The 6,891-nt window shown below is 35.8% G+C and overlaps 1 long non-coding RNA gene across 1 annotated transcript; it reads right to left on the bottom strand.

Moving 5' to 3' along the window:
• Positions 1-695: 695 nt before the first annotated feature.
• Positions 696-3,826, bottom strand: LOC149414104 (uncharacterized). Its single transcript, XR_016304077.1, has 3 exons — positions 3,589-3,826; positions 2,367-2,519; positions 696-2,259 (listed from the first exon to the last, which is right to left on the bottom strand). It is a non-coding gene; the product is annotated as an uncharacterized LOC149414104 (long non-coding RNA).
• Positions 3,827-6,891: the final 3,065 nt, after the last annotated feature.

Genomic DNA, 6,891 nt, shown 5'->3' with positions numbered 1-6,891 from the left:
TTTAATTGCGTCAATTGATAAGTGGGGAATCCTAATGTTACTATCGCATTCAGAACACAAGGTTTCGGAGTTATTTTGCTTGTCCGCCAGCTTTTATTTTCATTGCACTTGAAACATCCGAATGATTTTCCACCGAATTTTACAGCATATGGTCAGTAAAAAGAATTTTATGAAAACACTCGTATCACGAGATGCACTCGTATTGCGGGAAACATACCACCCCTTGCAACTTAAATCAACCGCGCTTGCTTAAATGCTTTTTGTAAATGGCCTGCAAAATGGAATCATAAAGCTTATTCGAATATAATGCGTGAGGGGGCGTGACCATACCTTTCTGTGATTTGCATTAATGATTGTGACGGTATACAGATGGTGCGCTTGATCCTCGACAATAAAATCAATAACATATTTATTCATGCCCTTCGGGCTTTTACATAAGCACGTATAACTTAATTACAATACATATTATATAGTGCATTTAAATTAACATTATAATGAAAGAAACTCTTTTTTTTAATCCCAGCTTCATGAATGGGATTTGCAATTCAATTTATCCATATTGGCAATATAGCGATAATAGAATTTAAATAATAAAATGGGAACAAAATGAATCACACGTAAGTACAAAAAAAGGCACAAAGGAGAGAGAAAAAGGTAGTGCCCGGATTAAAAAGCAAATTTTAATATTCAAAAAAATGTAAGGTATAAGGAAAATATTCATATAAAAAAGTATGTTACGGATTACATTTAATAATGTTAGCGAAACAAAATGTTTCCGATTGAAATTATACTATCGGATTGATAAAAATATCAACGGCACTGAATTAATTTCCAAGGCTTTATGGCCTTCGGACTGGGGAATGAAGAAAACAGTTTGTTAATATATGTATGAGATAAATATGTACGTCAACAGATATGATTTTTTTTTTAGTTTTTCACGGCCAAATTATTATGTTTGGGATATTATGCCGTGTTGCGCTTCCTCCTTATCTAGCCACGTTTCGGACTGCATTACAGTATCCATCATTAGGGCAGATATAACACATAGTGTAAACTTGTGTCACAAGTTTACACTATGTGTCTATATAAATCTCCCCTGCGATAGTATTAATAATTATATTTATATCAAAAGAAAAGTTTTTCTCTACTGTTAGCTGCTTGTTGAACATAAATGGTTGCACCTATTTGTAGAACGTAAATAGTTGCAGTGGGAACATGAAAAGGGCTTTTATCTACCGTGAGTCATCTGGTGTCTCATTAAATAAACCTTTCGATGGAATTAATAATTACATTCACAGCTTTTACACAGTTATTCATTACCGTGAGTGAGCTTATGTCTCGCTAAATTTCCATTTGTAGAACATGTATATGCGCAGTCTGAACACGCAAAAGGTTTTACTCTACTATGAGTCAGCATATGTCTTGCTAAATTTCCTTTTGTAGAACATAAGTATGAACATTCTGTACATGAAAAGGGTTTTTCTCGACTGTGAGTCAGCTTGTGAATTTTAAGACTTCCGTTCGTTGAACATGAATAGTTGCATTGGGGACACGAAAATGGTTTTTCTCCACTGTGAGTCATCATATGGATTTTTAAATTCCCGTTCGTTGAACATGAATATGTGCATTCGGAACACGAATAAGGTTTTTCTCCGCTGTGAGTTAGCTTGTGTCTTTTTAAATCTACCTTTAGATAACAAGAATACTTGCATTCACAACATGAAAAAGGTTTTTGTACACTGTGGGTCATCATATGAGTTTTTAAATACCCCTTTGTAGAGCATGAATAGTTACATTCATTGCATGAAAAGGGTTTTTCTCCACCGTGAGTGAGGATATGACGTTTGAAATTCTCTTTTTGTGAACACGAAAAGCTGCAGACGGAACATGATAAAGGTTTGATTGGAGTGTGGTACAGCTTGTGGATTTTTAAATTTCCCTTTGTAGAACATGAATATGAGCAATCGGAACATGAAAAAGGTTTTTCTCCACTGTGAGTCAGCAAGTGAGTTTTTAAAATTCCCTTTGTCGAAAACGAACAGGTGCAGTCAGAACAAGAAAAGGGTTTTTCTCCACTGTGAGTCCGCATGTGAGTTTTTAATTGTCCTTTTTGAGAAAATGAACTAGTGCAGATGGAACATGAAAAAGGTTTTTCTCCAGTATGAGTACGTAAGTGTACTTCTAACCATGACTTTCGAGAGCAGGCGTAGTTACAATGGGTACAAGATAATCGTTTTTCCCCAGGGTACGTTTTCAGATCTGTCAAAAAAATGTGAAAAGATTACACATAAAAATAATTACAAAATAAATTCATAAAAAGCACAACCATTAGGAGAGCACGATTGACAAGCAAAAATCAGCTTAACCTGTTGTCTGGGTAATACTTTTAGAGTCCTCTAGGCATTCCTTTTTAATATCCGAGAGGTCTACGTCGATTTCTTTATAATGTATTCCCCCTTCATCTCCTTCTCGGGCTGCTGGTTCTGCCTTGATGGTAACAGTCTCCCTAATCACACTACCTGGAAATATAAAACAACAATACCTAAACAGACATGTCAAGATTAAAAACAAAATTACGGTCTGCTCTCTTCACGAGCATAACCTTTGTGAAAAGGGGAACCAAAAAAATTTAATTTTATTCAAAAACTTAAAAAATCTAATTAATAATATTGATTTAAGGATGTTTACTAGACAAGGTTTTATGCAAAGCACAAAGGATAACAAATTATTATAAGTAATAATTATTAGCCTGAAACACAATTATAAATTGAAAAAATCTTCCGAGAAAAAGGATATGCCGCCAAAGGGAATTGAACCCACACTTTCTGATTTGCAGTCAGGTGCACGGAGCCACTGTATTACGTCGGTTCATTTTTAACCGCCAAATAATTCAATAAATACTATTTAGTATTTCATTCAACAATTATTGCTTTTTTGATTTTTTTCATCTGAAAACAACCCACTTTATCTTAGTAGGAAAGGTATTGTTATATACTTAATTTCTCACTAGATTAATTATTTGGCAGTTAAAAAATGAGCCAACGAAGCACAGTGGTTCCATGCACCTGACCGGCAAGCAGAAGGTGTCGGCAGCATTTATTTTTTCTCTGAAGATTTTTCAATTTATATTTGTGTTTCAGGCTAACAATCATTGCTTATAATAATTCAAAATAAAATTAAAATTGATAAAACAGGTAAAAGCAGGAATTAGAATAAGAAACGTCTAAGGTTAATTTGAGAAATAAGATAATTTCCGCTTCAAGAAGAAAAAACAATTTACTTTAGAACATCTTCAGAAAGGGATGTTGTTTAAAGCAAATGAATTTTTTTGCAACATTTTTAATGTATACTAACAGTACATACATATCACTCATGTTCCGAATATGATGAGGTGTTAAGTTTTGGTGTCAGGTGTTTTTCGATGAGCAATGTACGTTAAAAGTTTGCTTAGTTCGACAGATTCCTGCAAAGATACATCTTAAAGCAGATACCAAAATTACTTATGAACGGCAAGAGTGGAAGACGTTAACAAGAATGGTCATGGATTCCGATCACCTGAACCTTTTTAATATAAGCGATGCAACTTACTGACTGTTGAAGTACTCTCTTCATACTGCAAACTTTCCTTCTTTACATCTGGGAAGTTGAAATCACCTCCGCCTTCATTTTTCTGGGATACTCGTTCCACTTTGATGGAAACAGTCTCTGGATTTAGCAGATTCATGGCACTGTTGTGTTAGAGTTACATTTGTTGGTTTAAACCCAAAAAATATACCAACACATAACTGAAACAGAACATTGTACTAACGAAATTATAGATTGTGAGAGCTTTGAATACTTTGTATCGATTGGAATATCAAAATAATGAAGTCTTATGCACCCATAGCAAATATTTGGAAATAAGGACCTTGATATTTGATTACTATTATCTCTAAATAGTATAAAACAAAGTCACTATCCGCGTCTGTCTGTTTGTGCGCTTATTTCTTCCAAACTACACAACGGATTTTGAAAGGGTTTTCACTATCATTTAGATAATTTCTTTCGGAAGGTTTATGTACATAATACATATTATATTTGTAGAAAGTAGAGAAGAGTCGATGTTTAATCAAGTCGTAAAAATATGTTTTTTCGGGCGCTTACATTGCTAACGCTGGCTAAACCTTATAAGATACATCAGAACAATGTACTACGGAATTGTATAACTTTAAAAGATCTACAGAAAAGACATTAATGGCATACGTCTATCTCCTTAGGATAACCCCCAGCAACGCCGGGTACACGTCAGCTGGTTTAATTAATTATTATGACCTTGGATTTAAGATATTCGAAAGAGGGTTGAGATTATCGTTGATGATTGAGACGCTGTTTTCCTATTCATCTCTATATAAACCGAAATTTACTTATATTGGATCCACCCAAAGTTCGTAGAGAATATATATTATCTAGGAACCATGAGATTCGCCCTACCGCTTTTTAAAAAGCATCGGTAATCCACGTCGAAAAACAAATTGACATTTCAAGCGTTCCTCGGTAAGCCAGGTATAATTTTGGCAGATGGATTCCCTATCTTACACATATAACCCTCTAGTTGTTGACAGTTAAGCTAGGTCGTATTGGATACCACGAAGTCCTGCATAATTTGAGCATACCTAAGAGTAAAAGAAAGATCCCCGGTTTGATTTGGAACATCGGTCGTTATAAATGGAGTTGCAAGCAATAAGGATGGGATTGGTATGCATTCGCAAAGACTTGGTAGATAGGGAATCTCAAATTCTGCAATTGTCCCACCTACCCAATGTACTCATCCCAAAATGTCACCATGACCGGTTGTTGATGCAAGATGTCAATAAAGTGATATTATGCCATTTTGGAGCTCTGTACCTCAGAGAGGGAGGATTGACCTGTAAGATAACCACAACTGTGGAATAAATTATTGCGAATATAATTTAACATTCATATTTCGAGTGCATGCAGAATCTGGAAAACTGGCCCCAACTGCGACGGGTGACTTCCTTTTTATCCTATAATCCAATCTGGGATTTTCTTCTGTTACAGAAGCCCAGGTTTAAACATTGAGGAATACTGTCTATCAAGTTTAGCGGGTGCATTAAAAATAAATGGTTCCATATAACATTGCAATGAACGTAGTTCTGGGACTGGTCCTTCGGGTGTGTTGCGTAGGGCTTATTCCAGTAAATAGAGTGCAGTCGCAGTATCGTGACACCGGAGCGATTAATTCTCGGATAGAAAATACCAGCAGTACATACCAATAATAATGACAAGCACGGGACGAATGATTTAACTGTGTAGATTGAATGGTGCGATGGGTATTATCCTGTAGAAATTGAGTTAGGAGCAGGACGACGAGATATAAAGGTGGCGAAATCAGATGTCAGCTATGTGTCAGCTATATTGAGGTTAAGCTTAATCAAAAATAAACCACTTACTGCAAAACAGACAGGTATGGCTCCATAGACTAGAAAAATTTGGGATATTTATTTTCTAAGTAGGTACTGAACTCAAAGACCACCGTCAATTATTTTCAAGGACGTGAAAAGCCCGGGTAGGTAAAATGGGGAGTCGCTATATGCACAGCGACTAGTCGACAGGGGGCGTGGCCAACATATCCGAGCATACCCGAGGTGTTCCGAGTTGCAAAATCAGTGAAACGCGGTGGGCGGTGAAACGAAACGTCAGAAATGGCGTTGTAATAATATAATGTAAACAAACCTTTTTAGAACTACGCTAGGTTTTTGTAACATGGTTTGTGATTCAAAAGAAAGTGTCCCCTTAATACCACCTGCTCGCGTCAAGGCAAGAAAAACATCCCAGTTTTCAATTAGTTTAGCGGCTACGCTAGGTTTGTGTAACATGGTTTGTGATTCAAAAGAAAGTGTCCCTTTTATACCTATATTTCACTTCGGGTATGCTCGGATATGTTGGCCACGCCCCCTGTCGATTAGTCGCTGTGCATATAGCGACTCCCGGTAAAATGGCCTGGCAGCCATTTTATATAGCAACCTCTAGAAACGATTTTAATGCAAAGTGGCATCATCGAAATATTTTTATTTTATTTTTTCATTGGTAATGTAATAACAAATGTTCATGAATTATTTTTTGGGCATTTGATAAGACAGGGAATGGGACACATCATGATAAAATTAAGAAGGTAAAGTCTTCTCACTCACTCACCCGGCGGCTACAAATTTTAATTGTCAATAACCTTTTAGGTTAATTGTATTTGAAGACTTAGAATGGTAACACATAAACTCGAAATTTATTTCCTTTTCTGTAGTATCTATGGAAAACTTCCTCCGATAATATCTGTGCTCCGAATGATTCCTGGCGTCACTTTTTGTTGTTTACGTTGTTTGGCTTTGCTCGTCGGTTTGCAAACTTTGAACGAAAATACACACTCCTTCTCTGAAGAAGTCCTTTAACCTTGTTATAATTTTAAAGCAAAACAGAACCACCAGATCCTTTCGAAACAGCATGGATTCCACCGCTATCAAGTTAGAACCAGGCACAAGTGCGGAAGAGAGTTTTGCTGTAATACTTACAGAAATCGATGTAGACCATGCTGTTATCAAAAAAGAATGTCCGCAATCCTTTTCCAAAACTAATTTAGGTATTTCTTCGTCTTTCTTGGTAAATAACAAAATGTGCACAAAGAGAACGTATTAAATAAAATCACAAAAAAATATTTGTTATTTTTTCGATGCTAGAGTTGAGACTTTATCATGCCGTTTATTGGTTTGGTTTCATTTGATTTGTATTTTTTCTTAACAGCTAAAAGGAGTTCAACAGAACCTTCAAATCTACAAGGAGTCGAAACCAATTCAAGTGAAATGTCTTATACTGAGATTAATATCGTGGTTCCTGATATTA

Source organism: Hesperophylax consimilis, chromosome 20 (genome assembly GCF_061612785.1).
Source record: "Hesperophylax consimilis isolate HC1 chromosome 20, BYU_Hcon_1.0, whole genome shotgun sequence".
NCBI classification, from domain to species: Eukaryota; Metazoa; Arthropoda; class Insecta; order Trichoptera; family Limnephilidae; genus Hesperophylax; species Hesperophylax consimilis.
This window is presented reverse-complemented; position numbering and strand designations above follow the sequence as displayed.